The following is a 22,171-nucleotide window of genomic DNA, read 5'->3' as shown; positions in this document are numbered from 1 at the left end:
AAGAACAGAACACAGTCAAGCGCAGGGCAGTAGTCATGTTACAGGTGATGCACCAATCAGGAATAAATTAAAACATGGCAATTTCGCCACAATTCAGACCTTTCATGCTCATAGAATAATTTGAACATACAAAGATGGCAGGAATGGAGAGGGGGGGGGGGGGGGGGGGGGGGGGGACGACACTAGAGGCCTGGACAATCTTGCTTGTGGAGAGACTGAAAATGGAGTGTTTTCAGAGAAGTAATTAAAACCTGATAGCAAGAAGCAGTAAAAGCAGGAAGTGAAAGACCATCATAGTAGGAGCATTGTGTTTATGAAGAGAGGAGTTCAAATCAAGCACATTAGGCTGCCAACAGGTTGAAAATTAGGCTTGGAGCACATGTACTGAGTGTCCCTAAGAAAGAAGAATGAGGTTCGAGCTGATGACTTACTATGTCGGAAGATGTACTGCATCTTGTGAGAAGTCCTATTCGGAGTAATTCTGGATGGTAAAACGTCAATGTTCTGACTGAAAGAGTCGGACAATGCCATGCAGATTGTTTGACAAAGCAGGCCTGGTGAAGGACTCCAAGCCGTATAGGCATGAGGGTAAATTAATATAAGGAAGAAGAAAAGGCATGTACGAGTGACTTAATATCTACAAGAGGGGCTGAATTGGGACTGTGGCAGGATGCTAGTAAAGTTTGCATGACAGCATTGGAGCACAAGATTTCCAAGCACTATGCAGACTGCAAATCTAAGAAACATGTATGTTTGCGTTGCTTTCTACAAGTTAAGGAGTTTTCTAAAGAATTATATCCAGGTTGGACCAGACAGAGCGGGAGGAGGACAGAGGGTGCAAGGAAACATTTAGTAGAGCTAGATATTCTAAACTGGAAACAGTTACAGAAAGCTTCAAATAGCAACAGATTACCCAGTAGAAGACACAATTGATTTTACCTTGGTTGAGGAGCTTTCACCTTAGAGCAACAGTAGATACAATTAACACAAAATGATACATTAATACAAATCACACATTAACTTTGCTTCTCAAACAGAACATTGCAAGGAATACCACCGAGTCCAATAATGGAGGAATTGTGTATTTCCAAGTAGCCTGAAACCCAGCAGACAATGTAGCTGTTGCTTAACAAACACAGAATTCTACATTGTATGCCAGGTTCATGCCCCAAGGCAAAACGAGTCAGTGTCGATGAAAATTCTTCGAAGTGGCAAGCAGGGCGTATACATGGACTGATGGTTTATTTCTCCACGATGCAATAGGTCCAAAGTTATCTCTTTAAACTAAGATATAAGATCCACTGTATACACCTCATTAGGATAAACAGATGTTTGTTAATACTGAGGCTACAATAACTTCAACATGCATTTAAAGTCGTTCTATATATTACAAGCTCGACCCTTTGATTTCTGTGGTTCAGCGCCAATTTATGCATTTTTGTTAGTTCTGAGCAATTTTCCACAGACATATTCAAAGAGACTTTACCTGGCGAAAGGCATCCTCGGAAATCCTAGGTTACCACACATATCGCTTGATCCTGATGTAAGCAGTAACGTTGGTTTGCACTCCAATCAGAATTACCAAGCATCTCAGAAGAAGGGCATAAATGCTTTTTTTTTAATAATGATGTGACCTGGGGCCAGATGTAGGTAAATCACATTTACCGATTTTGAAATACCGAATTTTACCGATTCGGTATTTCAAAATCGGTAAATGGGATGTAGGTACCAACATCTGGATTTGTTACAGATACCTTAAAACTCAGTATTTACCGATTCGGTAAATACCGAATCGGTATTTGCTATTGAATCCTATGGGCCTTGAAGCCCGTAGGATTCAATGCAAATACCGATTCGGTATTTACCGAATCGGTAAATACCGAGTTTGTCAAGGGTGCAGGGGGTGTCACTTTGACACCCTCTAGCACCCCCAAAACGGGCATGTGTGCAATGTGGCACACAGACATGCACTAAGGGCACGTCTGTCTGTCACATGGCACATGCACAGATGTGCATGTACACAGGAATCTGTATTTTACCATGGATTTGTATTCCATGGTAAAATACCGATTCTGAAAGCCATGTGCCAATGGAAAATTGGCTACCCACATATCATTCTAGCATTTTCGGTAATTTTACCGAATCTGTAAATATTACCGATTCGGTAAATTTACCGATTCGGTAAATTTACCGAATATGTGCTCCTACATCTCCATAGCCCTTCACCGATCAGAAACGGCCAAAAATCGGTATGTTCGGCCGATTCCGATCGGTAAAGGGCTACCTACATCTGGCCCCTGGGGAATTACCAAGCATCTCAGAAGAAGGGCAAAAATGCTTTTTTTTTATATAATTATGTGACTTGGGGTAGATAATGAGAATTTTGAATCAAAACATAAAATTAACATATTGTTGCATTGTATAATTTGGTTTAAAAAAATGCCACTATGCAAATATTAGTTTTGTAGTCACAGTTCGAGAGAGAACGCCATATTTAATCTAACTATACACTTCTCAAACATTTATTTCGTTTTCAGATCATCCCCTTCCCATTTAATGGATATAGTAAATAGAAGAAAAAGGTAGCCTTAGCGCATAAAGGCGCGGCTTGTGTGGCAATAACCACCCATGATGAACAGGAGAAAACATCTGTCAAAACAGTACCAGAGGCATAGATACACAATTACTAGTGTGCCAATTGTAAAAAGATAAATCAGCTTCTGACAAAAAACTCAACACTTTAGGAATCGCACATTAAGGAAGAGGGGGCAACTCAACTTCAGGCACAAGGAAACGAAAACAAACTGACAAAAATCATAAAGCATGGCAATTGTAACAAATATAAATTAGTGTGTGCAACTGTCGGGATGGGCAGTGGGTAGATGCATGGGAGAGTAGGTAGATACACAGGTGAGTGTAAAGAAGAGATTGGTGTGGATAGCACTACAGAGCACAACAGACTACGAGTGTGCAGTGCCCAGCGCAAAAGAATATGGAAGCACAATGAAGCTGCATTTTCTTAAAAATGTATTTTAAGATTAGCATCCCCCCCACCCCCAGGGATTTGTCCTGCAAGGGGTCAGTTCCTCTGCATTAGTGCTTCTCCCCTCCTACGTGCCCCCCCCCCACCCCCCGCAAGCCCAAAAAATAAGCTTTAAACTGATGTTTATAGTGAGAGCATGGGCACACGCGTGTCTAAAACTCTTCATCACGCTGCTGAAATGCAATTTCAAGTGCAGCAGTTTTGTGTGTCTGACATTTTGGGTGGAAGGCATATGCAGAAAATGAAAACTTCCACAGCATCCTTTCCTTCCCTACAGCAAGGCAAGTGTAGTGGACATGATCTTCTGTGTGTTGGAAAAGCACACGTGAAATAATATCAAAACAAAAAGCGGCCAATGGGTGGGAGTGCGTGATCATAACTAATACTCAGACTATTGAGAAGTGGATTGTTGCAGCTTTAGTGTATGAGAATGCTAAAGTTAGGACCAAGATGCATCAGAGAGGTCCCTTGAGAGTTAGGATTGCACTAAAATTGTATGAAAGATAATGGCACGTACAAACAGGATAAATGAGGACAGATTATTTCAATAAGACGTTAAAAGTCGAAAATATAGTTAGATGTCAGAGTTACCAAATTAGAAGAAGAAAAATTAAGTCACAGGCGAGAGGATAAACTTAAGTAGGCCAATTCCCTGAACTTTTATGACTGCCGATTTTATAGATGGGGCTAATCATGTATTGTAAACAAAAATGTAAATGGAAGTGTGTCGCCGTATCCAGCAACAACTGCAGATGGTAGCACAAAGTGAAAATCCTGCAACTACTTTCTTTATGCTCTTTTACATTAAAAATAAATTCAGTAAATGAAGTGAAGCTATAATCTTAAAATAGCCAAAAGAAATAGTAAAACCCTGCCACGTTTCACTGATCAGTGATCAGTGATCTGCTAAAGCCCTTTAGTCTAGTCCAACACTCAACAGGGATTTAGGCAAGCTCAACCTGGCTGGGGGTTGAACGAAACCACTACTGACCTTGGCACAAGCTGTTCACAACTTTTAAAAAAAAGCTCACTTTAAAATCCAATCTTTTTTGCAAGATTAAAAAAATGGGTATGTTTATGCTGAGAACCAAGCAGGACAACATAACCACCTGTAGCATCATTCAAGTAAATTACCGTTAGGCATTAAAATGGAAATAAAGGTGGCAATCATACTTTCAATAGACGCTAAGAAGCAATAGATTACACTCTGTGCAGGGTGAAAGTGGGTAGCAGGAGACCAAACCCTCCAGTTTTAAGGAGTGATCCAAGAATATTTTAAGATTACATTTGCAAATGGTTTTACCTGTGCGTTTGAGACATCCACATTTATTCCAACTTCCTTCAAGGGACAGCATACTAGCCTAACATAAGGCATTCACATGTTTTTATAGCATATAAAAATGAAGTCATTTTCTTAATACAGGAGAACTTGGGTTTAATAGTGATAAAGGAACTGGGCAGTGAAGGTAAAGGTAACCATAGATGTGTTTGTGAGAGTCGGAGATTCAGGTTTTCACCCAGGAAGGGTCAGAAGAACACCAGGCAGGTATCAGAAGGAAGCCATGGTGGTGTACCACAATGCAGTGGCAGAACAATCAACCTGCAAAAATATTCCATCCATCAATCATATTTACACTATTTCGTCGAGGTAAATAAATGGGGCTTTCAGAGTAATATATCAGTACTTAGAGATATAGTGGATGTCTTATTTGTACGTCGATGTTTCAACCAAGATCTAGTGACATACAACCAGGTGACCAGGGCCCTCCTGAGGATTAGAAGGTGGAATTCAGACCCCCCCCTCCTTTATTCTAAATGCTTGGTGTTTAACCATCTAATCATCTGTAGGATCAGGGAGATTTCTGCCTTCAGTCCAAGGCACACTGATAACACCTTAACTGCAATAATTGATGAAACTAAAAAGCAGATAAGCTCAACACCTCTTTCGGCGTCATTGCAGTCGCAGCCCCCTCAATCAGCAGTCAAAACCGCTCAATATTGCATAGTCTTCTAACCAATTTGCATCCTGTAGTTTCCTAATGTTGATAACACCTTAACTGCAATAATTGATGAAACTAAAAAGCAGACACCTCTTGCAGCGTCATTGCAGTCGCAGCCCCCCCCCAATCAGCAGTCAAAACCGCTCAATATTGCATAGTCTTCTAACCAATTTGCATCCTGTAGTTTCCTAATGTTCACTTCATAACTACAACCCAAGTTCTAGGTTAAGCCAGTTTCATTTGCTAAACAAGGTCGGTGTTAATGTTAAAGACAACTAAAAATGTCTGACTGTGTGCTAATCGCTCACTCATTTTCAACTGATTGGAGAAAATGCTAAATCAATATAGGCGGTGCTGCAATTGCTCCTGCTGTCATTGGCGAAAAAGCATTATTTGTACCAATAACAGGAATAAAGGTGGAGTCATGTATCAATCTCGCAGATGCTAAAATGCACAAACACCTTTCACATGACTATGTGGCAAGTAAAACTATGCAGTCAGAGGCTAGAAAAAACATGCATTAAGGGATAACTCTTAAAGTTTAACATTTTACTTCTCTACACGCCTATTATTTCGAGCAATAAGTGTGAAAATTAAACTGCTTGAATTGCCATATACTCTTCAATCTGTAAAATATATAATACTCTTAAGTACTTGCCAAAAGGAGAACACTTCATAATATAAGAAATCTTAATGCACTGTGCAGACAAATCACCCTGTCCCGGTAAACATGAACGATCAATGATGCATTTTAGGATTAATATATTGTAAAGACAAAGTACCAATAACCTTCTTAACATCTGCTAACCACCATCTCAGCAGAGCCAAGAGAGCTGCAGCCCCCAAAGAGTTAAGAATAATGCTAATGTGCTGGGTTTGCAACTACGGTATGGCTTTATACTAACGTGAATATGGGAGATCAAGTTAACACAAGCAGACCGTTCGTTTGGAATCAAGCTATTGCCCAGGATCAATAGTTCTTGCTCAGCCAATTACTACCGACTGCCTCACACACATCAGTCTACTGCCCTCTAGTGACAGAGTAAAGGAAACCTGAAGAGAAAAAAAGTGTTTTCTATAGGACTGTTTTTTTAAATTGCATTATTGTAGAGGTACTACCCTAGAAGAAGAGTTGAGGCACTTTACGCTAGGCAGCATGCTGCTACAGAACCCAAGGTTATTATAGCATTGTGCCGTGAACAAAAATTATATATACATCCATACACATATATAAACTTCTCAAACAATTTGTTTTCCCCAATTACATACAAACCACAATCATTTACTGGGCATTGTGTGTTCCCCCAATCAATGTTTGGTCTAGCTGAACAGCTTTGAAACCTCAAATGTTCTACTGTCCCACGCCCAGACTTTAACCTGGACCTTTTATGCTTCTGCAGTATTTGCATAATCTCCAACCGCTGAACTATCAGCAAACCTTATAAAGCGGTTACAAATTCTAGCCCCACCCACATCAAATTAGGGCACGATATTGGCCACTTGGGTGGTTGCAATTCTACTTCCACTCTTTGCCAAATAAACTGTGCATTCTGTTCCAGGCCTTCCAAAATCATGCTTTATACTCTGGGACACCCTTTAAATCAGCCGCGGTTCGTGCAGGTAACAGCGGTGGGGCGGGGCCGCGTTGGAGGGGATTTCGAGGGTTGATGCAGAGAGAAAATAAAAAAAAATTCCTCTGAATATTCCTTGAAATCCCCTCCAACGTGGCCCCACCGCTGTTACTGCATGGACCGCGTCTGCTTTACAGAGAGCTGCCTCCCAGAGAGCATAGAGGTTTGTGATTATCAAAAGTGCATGTATGTATTCAACTCTTAGCACTCTACTGGTAGCTGAAGTGGCAAGACTGGCTGAAATGACAAAAATCTGGGGAATCATGGGAAAGGAGCCTCTTCCCGGGAAACAGCCATGCATGCAAGCTTTGAGCACACAAAACAAATGCTCTAGCCTTGGCGTTAGAATGAGATCTACTGCTCGGTCTTCAGACTGCAGAAGCCATTTTACAACACAGTAAAAGTGAAGTTTAACACAGCATAACACTGCAGGCAGTTTTCAACATGGTTAGTCACCCCAGAACCCAGCCACCTGAAGCCACAGCTGTGCTACCCACACTTAGCACCACAAGAAACCGGCACTGCTGAACTGCAAGCCAGATACCTTCCAGAGTTGTGCTCAACCACACAGATCAATGGCGACCAACCAATGCAATATAAACAATCAGATGACATTCGATATCAACAGTGACGCCTGGCATCCCTTGTGGCATGGCAAGTCATGCCTATGGCACCTTGTTAATTGTGAGCACATGCCAAGCGTGTTACCACCCGCTAAAGTGGCAATATATAGCGAGTTAAGTATAAGCCACACTTAACTGTTGGTGTGCTGTCAGCAAAAAAAAAAAAAGGTGCCCTGTAAATGCTGTAACGCTTTAAATGTCCTGATTTTTTTTAAAGTAATTTTGAAGGATGAGATTACCTAAATTCTTCAAAAACCCAGCCACGTAATGTAGAGCTTCTTAAAGTGTTTAGTTACCGCACATGATGCATGCAAGGTACAATACATACGTATATGCTGCAATAACCATGTCTGTGTAATAACATATATATAAAATATATTATAATATTTGATATCAATTTAGCATAAATACATTTGGTGGTTGCGTTTAAAATCACTTTTAGTGCTGCACTTCACTAACTTGAAGTCTGACCATCTAATTCACAAATGATTTCCCTGGATGGAACACAGAATAGGGCAACTGGCAGTAATGCGCCTTTTACCAATCCAACATGGACCATGCAACACCTTAAAAAGAGGCAACGTTGGTAGGAGGAGTCCGGTAGCTTTAGAGTGTTGTCCATAGGCAGATGAACAACCCATAGTCCCTGGGTCATGCACTGTAGAAGAGGCGGCCTTCAGAGACCCAGTAGCCAGATGTAGCTGCTGAACAGGAACAGAATCTACACTGACTACTGAGCGAGCGATAGGCAACAGAAAAAAGAATGTTCTGCGACACACCAGTTGACACCTAGGGGGGGGGGAAAACAATGCATATTTAAAATTTGACAAGAAAGATGTACAAAATCATCATTGCAAACTTACATTTCATTGGAACAAACATTAGGCGTTTTACAGTTTGAATAAAACCAGGTAGTTTTTAATAGTAAAATACAAATTCATCGGGTCTGGAATATTTTTTGTACCCAAAAAAATATAAATAAATTGAAAGCTTGCTCAATGCAATGATAATTGTTCATCCAGCTCAAGTTTAACTGACAAATGCAGGGTTCTGAAGGCATGAGCAAGGCAGACTAATCCTTCCATCCTTATGATGGGGATAAAGAGTATCACAATATGTCTAATAGTATCATTTGTTATTTACAAGTGCATAGAAAATGTCATTACAATTCGATTAGTAAATGCGACTGTTTCGCAAATAACTTTGATCAATGTCTCCATTTAGATGCAAGGCCCATGGTAATGGCATGAACAATTTTACTCGCTACACAAAAAATAAAAGGTGTATGCAAAGTAGTTCTGCAGTATTGTCGAAACATTCAGTTTTGAATCATGTTTTACCTCTTGTTCTTTAGATGTTTTGGAAGGAAGTACAGTATACACCACAAACCAAAAGGCATAAGAATCAGGGTCTGCTTATTCAAGGTCCACCGTGAAGGCAAACACAGAAAGCAGTGGGTAGAGGTTGCTTAAGCTAAAGTGAGGTCTATGTAATGATCGCCCTACAAGAGGCATACAGGAAATCTCAAGTAACCAGGAACGATTCCTAAAACCTTAAATCAGGGAAAAAATAAAAACAGCAAATTCAGGCAAAAAGAAGTTTCTTTTCTAGAACAGTCACAGACGATTGAAAAAAAATATCATAATAACTTAGAAAACATGTTTTTATTTGCTCTTTACGAAATGTCAGAGCACTCAAGTAGAGTGCGCTTCCTGCGCGTCAGGGAGCCTAAAAAGGACACAATTGTTAACTTCTAATAAATAGGCTGGCTGTCTCCGCCATGGAAATCTGCAAGACTTTGTTTTTTATGCTACACCTTCGCAACGTGGATGCTTTTTAAGGCCCACACGTCAAGCTATAAACCAATTTAGCAGGTTAAGACTAGATGATGATAGATGGCAGAATGTAGTCTGGGCATTCAGAGATGCACGATAAAATTCATGACATAAATCGACATTCAGGGCTTTGAATGAGACTACATTCCTATATCAACTATTTACTACGGAGATTAGAAGTAATAAACCACCATCTATAAGTGCCAATGACATGGAAGTGCTCAGTGTTTCCAAATACTGAAACCACAGACCTGCAAGCTACACCAATCAATTTGCCTTTGCCTGTCACCTATTTCAGTATAGTGGCAGAAGAGACATGGTTTCTTCAAAGTATTCTAATCTAACTGGGCAGCATTACAATGACCTTCGAGCAACAGATTACTCGAGCACAAATAAACTGCAATATTAAATTTAATTGTGGAAGGACATAACAGTTTCAGTAATGCAACAAAATAAAAGCTGCCACTTTCCTGTGCCACCCTGTTTCAGTTGATAAGCTAATACAGGGCATACCTCAGGTGGTCATGGCTGGGCCTAGAGTTCACTTGGGACCACCCACGACATGGTCTTGCCAGGATCTGAAGCCAACTATAAGAAGTAGATACCTTTGTGATCATACTGTGATCTGCATCAAAACATACCGCTTCCCCTCAAGTCCTTGATCACCTGTTCCAATGTGAACTGCTCCAAAGACATTGCTTTTGGCAGATATTAGCAAGAGTACACAAACATGCTAGGGAGCTGCAGTCCACCCCTGCCCACCAACATCCTAAGGGTTGCTATTTTGCATAACTCTCCGGATTACCCACATGCCACAAGTAATAAGGCAGAGAGGCTTTTAATGGAGACAAGTATGTTGGCAAAGAAGTCAAAGTCATACATGGAGGAAATGGATAGAGAGCTCTAAGTGGGGCACTGACCGGGGCTTGGTGGGGGTGTTATGACCAGACATCTATAGATGAATGCCCTTGAGGTGTATTGAAAACTGGTGAACAGTGAATTGAAGTTTAGAGCTGTCCTTTTCATAGAACAAACTGAAATGACCACAGAAACACACCCAAGAATCACAAAACAACATTAATTGGTTACCAAAATGGTCTCGGTCTACTAGGAGTCCCAGAGGAAGTTCTGTGGGTTGCAAGGAAACGTCTGCAGGGCCCCTAGCGACCCGCAAGCCATACTTTGATTGCCATGGGTGTGCTATTTTCACTTGGTTTGCCTTGCCTGAAGTAGCGAATGACTAATAGTCAATAGGCGTATTAGAGTAGACTCTGAAAAGATGTGATTTCCTTTCTCCACCCACGCGAAAAGCCGAAGGGAAGACTATGCTCACGTGCAGCACCACAAGGTGGAAAATATTCAATTAGAAGGGCGCGGCATAATAAAAATGAAGAACATACCAAATTAATACCCTGGGTTAGATCAGATAAATCAGCTGACAAGCCTGCACAAATGTAAGGGAGTAAGAATATTTTCATGTAACTAATATGCCACAGAATTGGCTTCCGCTGCCAAGCTCATTGGGTCACATGGACTCTAAGGATCAGTTTTGTTAGTTGAGAAAGTAGACGTTTGATCCCAAAAAGAAAAAAAAAAAATAGAAAAGTCGTGTTCCATAATCCAAGCAGACCTATCAGGGGAGAAGTCATTAACATTTCATCAACCCGGGATGTGTGGAGCACAGGGCTTTCCTCGCAGAGGTAACAAGTACTTGGGGAGTTTTAAGTTTGTACTCAAAAGCAGTAATGCTTATAACGCATTGAAAACATGCATTTCTAGTTGAGAGTCACTGTGTGGTCCAGTGAACAGAGCCAATATCAAAGGCTTCAAATGAGGCTTGTTTAACGCACCTCATGGATTTCATGTATTGCTATTTGAGTGGTCAGAAGGCGTGTGGAGAAAGGGGGGTGTATATGTCAGATCAAGCTATGAACTGCTGCATTAAGTAAAGTATGATGGGTCAACAGCAACTAGTGCCGAAACCACACAGCCACAGACTTGGTTTGTGCAATTACCGATCAACTATTGCAGACATATAAAGTACAAAAAGTTGCAGGTGCGGAATGGTGTGAAAATGGTGGGTTGGCTTCTAAGGATATGGTTTCACAACACGATGGAGCCCGCTATCCCTGTAAAAAGGTCAGTATCTAATGTCCTTCCTAAAGGCAACTTGTGCTACCTGCAATAACGAAATGACGTTGCTACTCACCTGTAGTAAGTTATTACAGTCGAGGGGCAACGTCATAATACCTGCTGCCAGCAGCCAAGGTACAAGACAGGCCACAGGGCATCATTGTACTGCACTCTAAACAAAGTAGCAAAAACATGAAATTGCTTTTAATTTTTCAGATTTGTTTTTTGCTCAGAGGAACAGTTATCAGCAGAAAATAAAAAGTTATGGGAAAAGATAATTACAGGAAAAACAGACTAGCTCTGCATTTACAAATTGTGAGCCCCATAATTTTTTTTAATTAGACATACGTTAAACAGATTGCTAAATTGTTGCAAAAAGATATTACAACCACTTTTTCGGGTGTTTAATTTTGCAAATGATTCTGCTTTTATTCATCGTGTCTGCAACTATACCATCATTCTTATGAAAGAGAAAGACACCAAAGATTTAAGCGGTTTGGGTGTTGAGCGATGGTTGGCTAGAATTATAAGGAATATAAAATTACCTTCTGCCATACATTTTAAAGATCGTGCAAATCACCTCAGAATTCCAACGGCTTGTATCCCGTATAGTCACAACATTTTTTAGTGACTTGTAACATCCTTATAATGTATGGCAGGGGGTACTTTATCCCATATATTTAAACATCATCCTAATTTACATACATGTTTAGCATTATTGGTTTTTAAGCAAAGAGGAGAACTTTAAACGGAATCCAACAGTTTCTTCCTGTACATCAGATCCTTTAATAAGGCCCACATTATGTTTATTTCATGTTTGCATTCTAGGAGCAGCACATTCATCAAATCTATTTTGATGCCTTTAAGACCTTGAGCTGTCCTAGAAAGCAATGTTAATGCGTGGAAGCACGGTGTTTGACCAATGATCACAAAACCCCCTTCAGCAGTCTCCAAGGCATGAATCTGCTTTTGTCAGGATTTTAAAAGGGTATAGAAACTGGCATGGCCCTGTAATTTAGTCTAGACCAAGGTGATGAGCCACAACACGGGGAACTTTAACTTGCACATTTTATATTTAAAAAATTCAATGTGAAAGACCTGGTTCCAGGGAAGATAACCTTGGCAATAGTGGTTTAATACGATTGGACAAGCCAGTATTAAAATAACCTGTTATAAACTAATACATTGATATAAAAATAAAGTTAAGCAACTGAATCCTCTAAGTGATGGGAGAATTTTTATTTCAAATATTGCAATTACTTCATCCATCCTGTCTGAAATCTTCAGAGCTAAGTCGAATACATGTCAACGTCCGCCAAGTAATCTCAGCAGCCTGTATATATTCCACTGGACCAAATGCCATGGAGGATGAGAAGCACATTGTATATTGATTTTTAATCGACGATGACTAGCAATGGAGTGAAAATGGCTGTAATGCTTTTATTGGGCTGGCTTAGGATCAAGAACGACTGATTTTTTTTTTTTTTTTTTTAACATCATTTTTATTGCATCACCAATATAAATGTACAGACAAGATAATCAGCAATATACATTCACAGTGTACAAGAGTGGTGTTATCCAGTCCTACATTATCCGGGGGGCCCGCCTTTTCCTCTGGTGCGGGTGGCCTTGTCCATAAATGTCTCTCGTAACACCTTACAATGTCTGACAGTAGTAGTAGTTAAGTATTGCTGGGTTGCTTTTGTGATTTTCACCCCTCCCCCTCCCCTAATTTCGGTGCCCCAACAGCCCGCCAATTCCGACTTCCTTCCCACCCCCCCCAGTGGTCGCTCTGCGTTGAATCAGCAGTGTAAGAGTGTCTGGCGCGTTGTAGGAGGAACAAACATTCTCTAAGGTGTGCTCTCCTGCAAAGTGACAGGGCCCGCCCCATCTAGCTCACCCTCACCTTCTAGCTCCTCAGCGTCCATATCTCGGAGCGCCTGCACCATCATTTCCCATGCAGTAGCCCTCTCCAGAGCCTTGTCGTCATTCATCCTCCAGGCCACCTGGTACCTCAGGGTGCTTTCACATGCGGTCCACCTCAGGCATTCCCCATACCATCTCTTATACGTGGGCCCCACTCTCGACGTCCAGTTCCTCGTTATCTCCCGCTTGGCCAGAATAAGTCCCAAGTCTATAAATTTGCTAGTGGTCTTGTTTCTAGGCGTGTGTGGGAACCAGTGGAGGATGCCAACCGCTTTGTATACTGGATGTCTCTGTCCGTCGTGCTGTTAAGGGCCCGCCCCACTTCCTGCCAATAGTCTCCCAGAGCGGGACAATCCCATAGCATGTGACCCAGATCCGCCCCGACCGTATTACATCTAGGGCAAGCAGCGTTGTCTACCCCAAAATACTGTTGTATTTTCCCCGGTGTGAGGTATGCCCTGTGGATGACAGAAGTGGATTAGTTGAAACCTGGCGTTTCTCGAGCTCTTCCTTGCCCGCCTCAGTAACTGGCCCCAGGTCGCATCAGGTATTTCCACTTGAAGGTCCAGCTCCCACTTGGCCTTTAGGGCCGTCAATGGTTGCAAGGCCTCCCTCTGCATCCTGGAGTACAAGCAAGTGACAGCCTTAAAGGACCCCGCAGCCATCATCGCGTACTGACAGGCCATGGAGGTGCCCGGCTCCTGCAAGCCTTCCCCCCAGTGGGCCTGCATTGCACCCGTGACCGCTGCATGCAACAAGTAGTCGCCTCTCGGCAGGTCGAAACGCTCTTGCAAAGCCTGAAACGGCAGCAGTACTCCATCCTCGTATAGATCACCCAGCATTTGTATCCCCGCCTCCTCCCAACCTAGCAAGCGCGACCAGTCCCCTCCATGCGGGAGGGCCGTGATCATACCCAGCGGAATTTCAGGGGCATACATAAGGCGGACTCCTGCCCGCTTACGGGCCCGGTCCCAGCAGAGTCGGAACGTCTGCTCCTCGACCGTCAAATCTCCCACCCGGAGCTTCAGGTGCAGCGAGATGTACGCCAGAACATGCCGCGGGGTACCTTCTACTCTCGCGTCCTCAGGGCCTCTATATACTCTCGCAACCTCCTGAGTAAAAATCTGCAGCTGCGCAGCCAGGTAATACCCTTCAAAATCCGGCACCGCCATTCCTCCTTCATCCTTGGGGCGCAGCAAAGTATCGAGCGCTATGCGTCTTCTGCCCGTGCCCCATAAGAACGCTATGACCAGAGACCTCAGGCGTTTAAAAATAGAGCTCGGGACCCACACCGGGAGTGTCCTAAAATAATACAGAAGCCTGGGTAGGGCCACCATTTTGAGCAGGGAAATCCTACCAGCCAGGGATAACGGCAGGGTCGACCAGAAGTCCATGGACCCCCGTAGGGCAGTAATACAGCGGGTGATGTTGCCTTCCAGCAAATCAGCCGGGGTGTGATAAATATAGACCCCCAAATAATGCAGGCAGCGCGGCTCCCACCGAAGTTCTTGCGCGGTGAGTGGACACGGTTCCCCTGATCTCAGGGGGAACAGGCAGGATTTAGGCCAATTGACCCTCAGGCCCGACAACCGGCCGAACCGCCCCAGTAGCCGCCGTGCCCCCTCGAGCACGGGGCCCGCGTCGGCCAGAAACATCAGCAGGTCATCCGCGTACAAGGAAATTAGGTGCGGCCTGCCCCTAAATGATAAGCCGGCATAGTGGCGGCCCAGCCTGGCCTCCACAGCGAAGGGTTCCATAGCCAATGCGAACAGGAGCGGAGAAAGGGAACATCCCTATGTGGTACCACGCCCGACCGGGTATTGCCTCGAGATCAGAGTACCCACTCGGACCCTCGCTACCGCATCAGTATAAAGGACCTTGGTCCAGTTTATGTATCCGTCCCCCAATCCGAAGCGTCGCATCACCTCATACAGGTATCCCCACTCAAGGCTGTCAAAGGCCTTCTCTATGTCAATGGAAAGGACAAATGGGGAAACGGCGCTCGGCCAGTCCGCACCCATCAGTCTCGTAAGCCTACGGATATTATGGGTAGTGTTGCGTGTCGGAATAAAACCGCACTGGTCCTTGTGAACAAGGCCCGTCATGTGCACAAGCAGTCTGTTGGCAAGAATTTTACTCAGGATCTTGTAGTCCGTCGTCAACATGGACAACGGACGGTACGAGGACAAAGCCGCACCCTCTCTGCCCGGTTTTAAAAGCGGTATCATGAGGGCCTCACTCATGGAGCCCGGGAGCCGGCCCTTCGTTTGCGCTTCATTGTACACCTCACACAGCCGAGGAGCAAGGTACTCTAGAAATTTACTGTAGAATTCGATCGGAAGTCCGTCAAGTCCCGGGGTCTTGTTTCTGGCCATTTGCTTTACTGCACACCCTATCTCTCCAAGAGTGATGGGCCGACCCAGCTCTTCTGCCTCCGATTCCTCCACTCTCGGCAGTTGGAGGCCGTCCAAGAACTCCCCTAGTTCATCCGCCCCTCCTGTTTCACCACTCTCATAGAGCCCCTCGTAATAAGTACGAAACTTATTCAGGATCCCGGGTTGAGTATGGCAGGGCTCCTCCCCTATCTCTTGGATCATCATGATCGGCATGCCCCTCCTGACTGGGTTAGCGAGCCATGCCAGCATAGACCCCGCCTTATCGCCTTCCGCATGCGCCCTCGTCATGTACGCCTTATGGTCAAAGCTGCGCAGCCGTTCCAACTCTACAGCCAGCCCCTCCCGTGCCCCACTAAGCCCCTCCTGCAACTCAGGGTGATTCGGGCGCCTTTTCTCCAGTTCCCTCAGCCGCGTTTCAGCCTTATCCAAGTCGTCCAGCAAAGTCTTGCGGGCCCCAGCTGTGTGCCCAATACAGTGTCCCCGCACCACCACCTTAAACGCATCCCACTCTACCGCCCTCGTGGAGGCCGTGCCACTGTTCTCCTCAAAGTAACTCTCAATACGTTCCCCCAGAGCCTCCCTGAACAACAGGTCATCCAGGGTGTCGGGTTGTAGGCGCCATGTTGGCACGCTGTTAGCAGTCACCATCCAGTTCAGGGATATCAACAACGGGTTGTGGTCCGATATCGTCTTGGCCAAGTATTCCGCCCCTCCCACCGCAGGGAGCACGCATGGCGAACAAAGAAATGCATCTAGCCGCACGTGTAGGTCATGCAAGTGTGAGTGAAAGGAGTAGTCCCTAGTAGTTGGGTGTAACGCCCTCCATGCATCTGTGAGGGCCCAGCTCTCCTGCCATTCCAACCTGCGCTTGGCGACTCTATGCACTGGGGACGCTCGCAGTGGGGGATGGGATCTATCCAATAACACATCCTCGACCGAGTTGAAATCTCCCCCCAAAAGGACCGGCCCTGCCAAATAACCCGCCAGTTTGCCCGAGATTGTAGATAAAAATGCGGGCAGATCCACATTAGGAGCGTACACATTGCAAAGAGATATCACCCTGCCTCTCAGCCTCCCCTCCACCGCCACGTACCTGCCCTCCGGGTCCACCAACGTTTTTGTTACCTGGAAGGGGACCCCCGCCGGTACCCAAATCAGTGTCCCCCTCGCAAAGGCCGAGAACGTCGTGTGAAACAGCTGCCCCCTCCAGCGTCTCTGCAGAGCAGCCCCCTCTTGCTTATTAAGATGCGTTTCTTGCAGGAACGCTATATGGACCCCCCTACGCTTGAGGTATGCCTGAACTTTATGCCTGCGTGTCATGGACTGCATACCCCGCACATTCCAGGAAACACATTTCAATGCCCCGGTACTAGCCATCCCCCCCCATACAACCGGACCAGACGATAAAGAACAATGTCCTCATGTGCTCCGCGACCACGGGCCAACCCACCCTCCCTCTCCCAACAGGAAGCCAAACCCCTCCAACAACAACTGCCCCCCGAGCAACCCCAACTGCTCGCAACACCCACCCCCCCAGGACAGGCCCCCCCGCAACTGGAAGTACCCCCATCCAAACTAACACTCCCAACCACCCCTCAAAGAAAGGCAGAAATGGCCGCAGTCTCCACTGCGGTGACCTTAGGGGCCAGTAAGGCGTGGCTCGATGCAATAGATCCTCAAAGCAAATCCACCCCGCGCACTCCACCCCACAATCCCCACATTACAGCGCCCCAAAACCTCAAATCACAGCGTTCCACTGCCACGGGCCCAGTGCCCCGGTGTCCAACCAGCGAGTCCATTCCACTAGTCCAGGTCAGCACGCCTCGAGTATCTCCTCCGAAGTCTGCGGTGTCACAATAGGGCCCCGGGCCCCGCCAAATTCCGATTGTCCCGTCTCCGAGCCCGTGTCCGGGCCCTCTGAGTCCGTGCCCTTCCCGGACTGACTTCTGGTGGTCCTGGATAAGTCCGCTACCGCCTGTAGAGCCGCCTGCCTCTCCGCCTCCGTCTGCGACACCGAAGGTTTGCCGGTTCTCCTGCGGTTCCTCCTGATCCGTTGGGATTTCCTGACCGGTTGTGCCACCTTAGCCTCCTCCTCCCTGGCCTTAGCACCGTCCGTTCCCGCTTTATAAGTGTCCCACCAGGTCCAAGCGTCCGCAGAGGACGTGAAGAAAAGTGATTGTTCATCCACCACCACTCTCAGCTTCGCCGGGAACAACAGGGAGTACTTGATGCCTTCAGCACGGAGCTCCCGCTTAAGGGACAGAAAGTTCGCTCTGAGCCGCTGCGTTTCATACGTATAATCCGGGAACATAGTGACCCTGCTATTGTCCACTTGAAAGGGCCCTGCCTCTCTCGCCCTCTGCAAAAGCCAGTCTCTGTCCTGGTAATGTAGCAATTTTAACACCACTGGGCGAGGAGGGAGACCTGAGGCCGGTGGGCGCGCCGGAACCCTATGCGCTCGCTCCAGGGAGAAGAAGGGGGACAGTCCCTCCGGTGCCACCTCCGTTCGCAACCAGTTATCGAGGTAGCCCACCATATCGTCGCCTTCAATTTTTTCCGGCAGGCCCACAAGGCGTACGTTGTTGCGCCTATTCCGGTTTTCCGCATCTTCGGCCCTCCGTTCCAGCACCTTCAAGCGGTCCATCACCTCCGACATCTGTGCCTTCACCGCTGCATGGCCCGGGGCTAATTCCTTAACCGTGATTTCCACGGATTTCACTCGGTCCTTAAGTTTATCATGGTCGGCCTTCAGGAGGCCCAAGCCTGTCGCCACCTGAGCTATATCTTGTTGTAAAGCGTCCTTTGTGGTGGCGATGGCCTCCAGGATACGATCCTGCATCCGCTGCAGTGCCGTTTGGTCTCGATCCGCTCCTTCCGCGGCCTCTGTATCAGTCACACCATCTCCCTTCCCTTTTGGCTTCCCCATCTGGGCCGGCACGAGCGATGGCCTCCAACTCTGTCCTTGCTCTCTCTCCGCACGTTGCCGGACTTCGTCCTCAGGGAGGTCCCCTGCAGCTGCAGCGGGAAGACCTGTCCCTTCCGTGCCCTGGGCGCCGCTCAGGGCTCCGGATCCAAGGCTGTCTCTAGGGAGCAGAGTCTCCGATCAGCCGCTAGACCGGATGGCGCCAGTCGTGCTCAGAGGCCCAGGGCCATCATCACAGGGCCATAGCCATGCTGTCGCCTCCACTACCAAGGGGCGGATCCCAGCCACCGCCCGAGGTGAGCCCGAGGTCCACTCCACCACCCAGGGAGGAGTGCGATGCAACCGCGAACACCTCCTAACTGTAGAGGCAGCAGCTCTCGGTGGGGCTCCGGTCCGGCGACTCAGTCGTCTCCGTGTCTCATGCCACCGCCACCATCTTAGGTCGAAGACTTCGCGCCTGAGTCCAACTTTCGAAGTCGAATAACGGGTCAGGAATGGCCCGACGTCGTCCTCCGTGGGCACCGGACCCTCCGTGGTATCTTCCAGTGTCGGATGATATCAATTACGTCGGGGTCCGATCAGATTTTCAGGATATTTTCTGGGATCGGGCGCGGAGCTCCGAGCTCACGCTGCCTACCTCCTCGGCATCCAAGCCACGCCCCCCATCAAGAACGACTGATGGCGCCACATTCTTATTATTGAAGGCAGGCGGAAGGCATCCAAGTGTGATGCAAAATAATAAGTAGCTTTCTCAGAAAAAAAATATGGACTATGAAAACTAATATAGATGACTACGCTACTGCTTTAGGGAAGGTAAGTTCTCTCTTGGCTCTCTACTGTACAGAATGGATCCTGATAAATATAACAATAAGCCAAGGTAAATCTATTTTGCAATCAGTTATCATAAAGTTCACAGTACAAAAACTGGTAGCCAAAAAGCAACCAGGTGTATGTACATCAATAAAGATCAGAAGAAGCAGATCCTGGACAGCTAAGGGCATTAACAACCTGCATCTTGTGGCCCATTGCATGAATGTGGATGCAAGCAATGCAGTTTAGACGCTCCCCTTCCCCACCCCAGCCAACCTGCAGGGGATTCTCTTACAGGAATTGCTCTCATATGATGCTGATATTTATTAGAGATCCAGCTACCTGAAAGTAGCCTTCTGTAGTAAAACTAATATCGTTTAAGTTGGTGTATGGTTACCACACCTTCTGAAGAGGCATACAAACTAGAAAGAACCCATTTATAATGAAGTTGGATTGATATTTTCAGTCTTCTATCAAGTTCCCCTACTTGTTTTTGATGCCAAGTCAACTGCAGTCAGTTGTCTTGGCACCAAGGTGGGTCATAATCCAAGGTGGAACTATAATCCAAAACAGATTGGTTCTCAATTAAACGTCCCACACATCTGGAAATTGAATTGGGGTCTGGTGGTCAAAGTGGTCTCAGAGTTTAATCTCTAAATGTCAGCCATACTTTGATCACAGGCTGTTGTAGCCAAACCATAATTAGTACAGTTGTAAACCACAGCTTTGACTAAAAATACTTAAGAGGTTGTAAGCCAGTGACTGTGGATCAATACGTGAAGCAAACATACAAATGCAGTGGTCCTGCGTAAGAGTGCAAGAGAACCAGCAGAAAAGTGTTAGCAAACTGCAATATTACACAAGGATATCTGCATCAAAAGAGTAAATTTGGCACAGAGTGAAACTGATCTAAAACTGTTAACACCCGTTTCAGATATTTTCAGCAATCCCCTAATTGCACTAAAGCAATTATTCAATAGGTGTTGTGCACAGTCCATTTAATTATCTGTCATTTTTTCAGTCTCGCTCATTTGGAATAAAACAAAATCTGCGCTGGACACAGGTAGGAGCAGATATAGTACTTGAAGGGCTGTTTGCAACTTGGCATGGCTTGCTGTGGGGCCCTCTTGGAAGGTCAAATTTAATTAACTGTAACAAACTGAATGCACCCACTCCAATATGGCTGAACTGATGGGCGATATAAATTCTCCCCTGAAAGTTCACCTTCACGCAGAAGCATGGATCATCAAGGAGCTGAAGTAATCCTACCTCATCACCTTCAAGAACTACCCCATTCCGTCTACAAGCCAGGTTCACCTTTAAGATCAAATGCATCATTTTCTAGTCCCTCTACCTCAAGAGCTGTGCTTACTACAGTGATCTGTTGCTAGCCAGATAGGTGAAAACGTTAATAATAGAAATAACAAAAGTACTGAAATGCCAAGTAGCTAAACTAACTTTCCGAGGTAGGCCAGAGATGCTCACTTGACCCAGCATGTCATTCTCTGGGACTTAATCAACTGGGTAGCTGGCCTCAGTATAGGAGAGGTGAGGTTATTGGGCCTTAATATAGTCGAGGAACATTGATGCAACTTCAGACACCAACATTTATTAAATTTTCAGCATTACTCAAATAGACAGGTGTACATTTTGTGACACTAATCATCCTCAGCAAAATTCATGGCATTAATGGGAAAAGTGAAACAGAAAACAGCTATTGTACAGACCGATAGGAATCCAGGCTGTCATTCAAGCATCTTAGACTTAGTTCAACTAAATCACTTCAAATTCAACTTACAATGTTCTTAAAATTTAAAAGAGTTTTAAAAATGTGCAATTTCTTCTCAGTTTTCTGGTGAGCAGTAACATATCATTATGGGTTTTTTGCAATATGTGCACATCAATTAACAGCCACACCAGAGTGCCTTGCCTACTGTAATGATTATTGGCCATTTGTTGTTTACAAATGAAGAGCATAGTGCCCTGGTGGACTCTGGAGGACTTTTCTCGTGGACTAGACCCTCCCTCCATACCCTGCATCCTACCCACCCTTCATCTATGCTGTGAATGCTGCTGTTTGTTCGGACAGTTTTCGCTGGACTCTAGCCCTTCCCTCCAGACCCTTGCATCCCACCCACCCCTCCTCTATGTTGGTACTAGTGTAGTGTTTGCAGTGGTCCTTTGTACTCTCTACCACCCCTATATATTACCCTTAGAGTGTTTCCAGTCACATCCCTCCTGTCAGGATAGAAGACAACTCTAACGACTAGTATCCTATGTGATTATTAGATTGTATCCATGTGTATCCCCTCCCTGTGTTTAGAACTATAGCTTTAACGACTAATCGCCTGTGGAACTGCTGGAATATAGCCAGGTGTTCCCCTTCCCCCGTGTGAAGAGATAACCCTACTCACTAGAGCAAAAAGAAATGTGTTCCTGAAATGTGTAACGTAACTGATTCTATGTAAAGTGCCTTGTAAAGGGGCAGCTGACATTCCAGGAGCCTAGTCCCGACAGCTCGACGACTTCGGAGGGTTGGAAGAGGTCCCCCGCTACACGGCGGAGGAGGACACTGGACATCGAATGCTGTCTTATGTAAAGCGCACTGATAACCTAATCGGTTCAAGATCTTGAAATGTGCAACGTAACTGATTCTATGTAAACTGCTGTGATAACATGTAACTGAACTGGTGCTATGTAAAGCGCTCTGATAACCTAATCGGTTCAAGTTCGCGCTATAGAAAACTCTAAAAAAAAAAAAAAAAAGTAGCTCGTAAATCTGTGGGCAGAGAAAGGGACAAATTGATTTGGGGTGTGTGGGAGGGGTGGGGGGGTTCTGAGTGTCAGATCT

The 22,171-nt window shown here is 45.5% G+C and overlaps 1 long non-coding RNA gene across 1 annotated transcript in view; it reads right to left on the bottom strand.

The window, feature by feature from the left end:
• Positions 1-7,571: 7,571 nt before the first annotated feature.
• LOC147697022 (uncharacterized) overlaps positions 7,572-22,171 on the bottom strand; it is a 48,664-nt gene continuing 34,064 nt past the window's right edge. Inside the window, exon 3 of the long non-coding RNA XR_015299133.1 lies at positions 7,572-8,086. This is a non-coding gene — a long non-coding RNA (uncharacterized LOC147697022). The remainder of the gene's footprint in view (positions 8,087-22,171) is intronic.

The sequence above is a fragment of the Lissotriton vulgaris genome, chromosome 8 (genome assembly GCF_964263255.1).
Source record: "Lissotriton vulgaris chromosome 8, aLisVul1.2, whole genome shotgun sequence".
In the NCBI taxonomy this organism is placed as follows: Eukaryota; Metazoa; Chordata; class Amphibia; order Caudata; family Salamandridae; genus Lissotriton; species Lissotriton vulgaris.
This window is presented reverse-complemented; position numbering and strand designations above follow the sequence as displayed.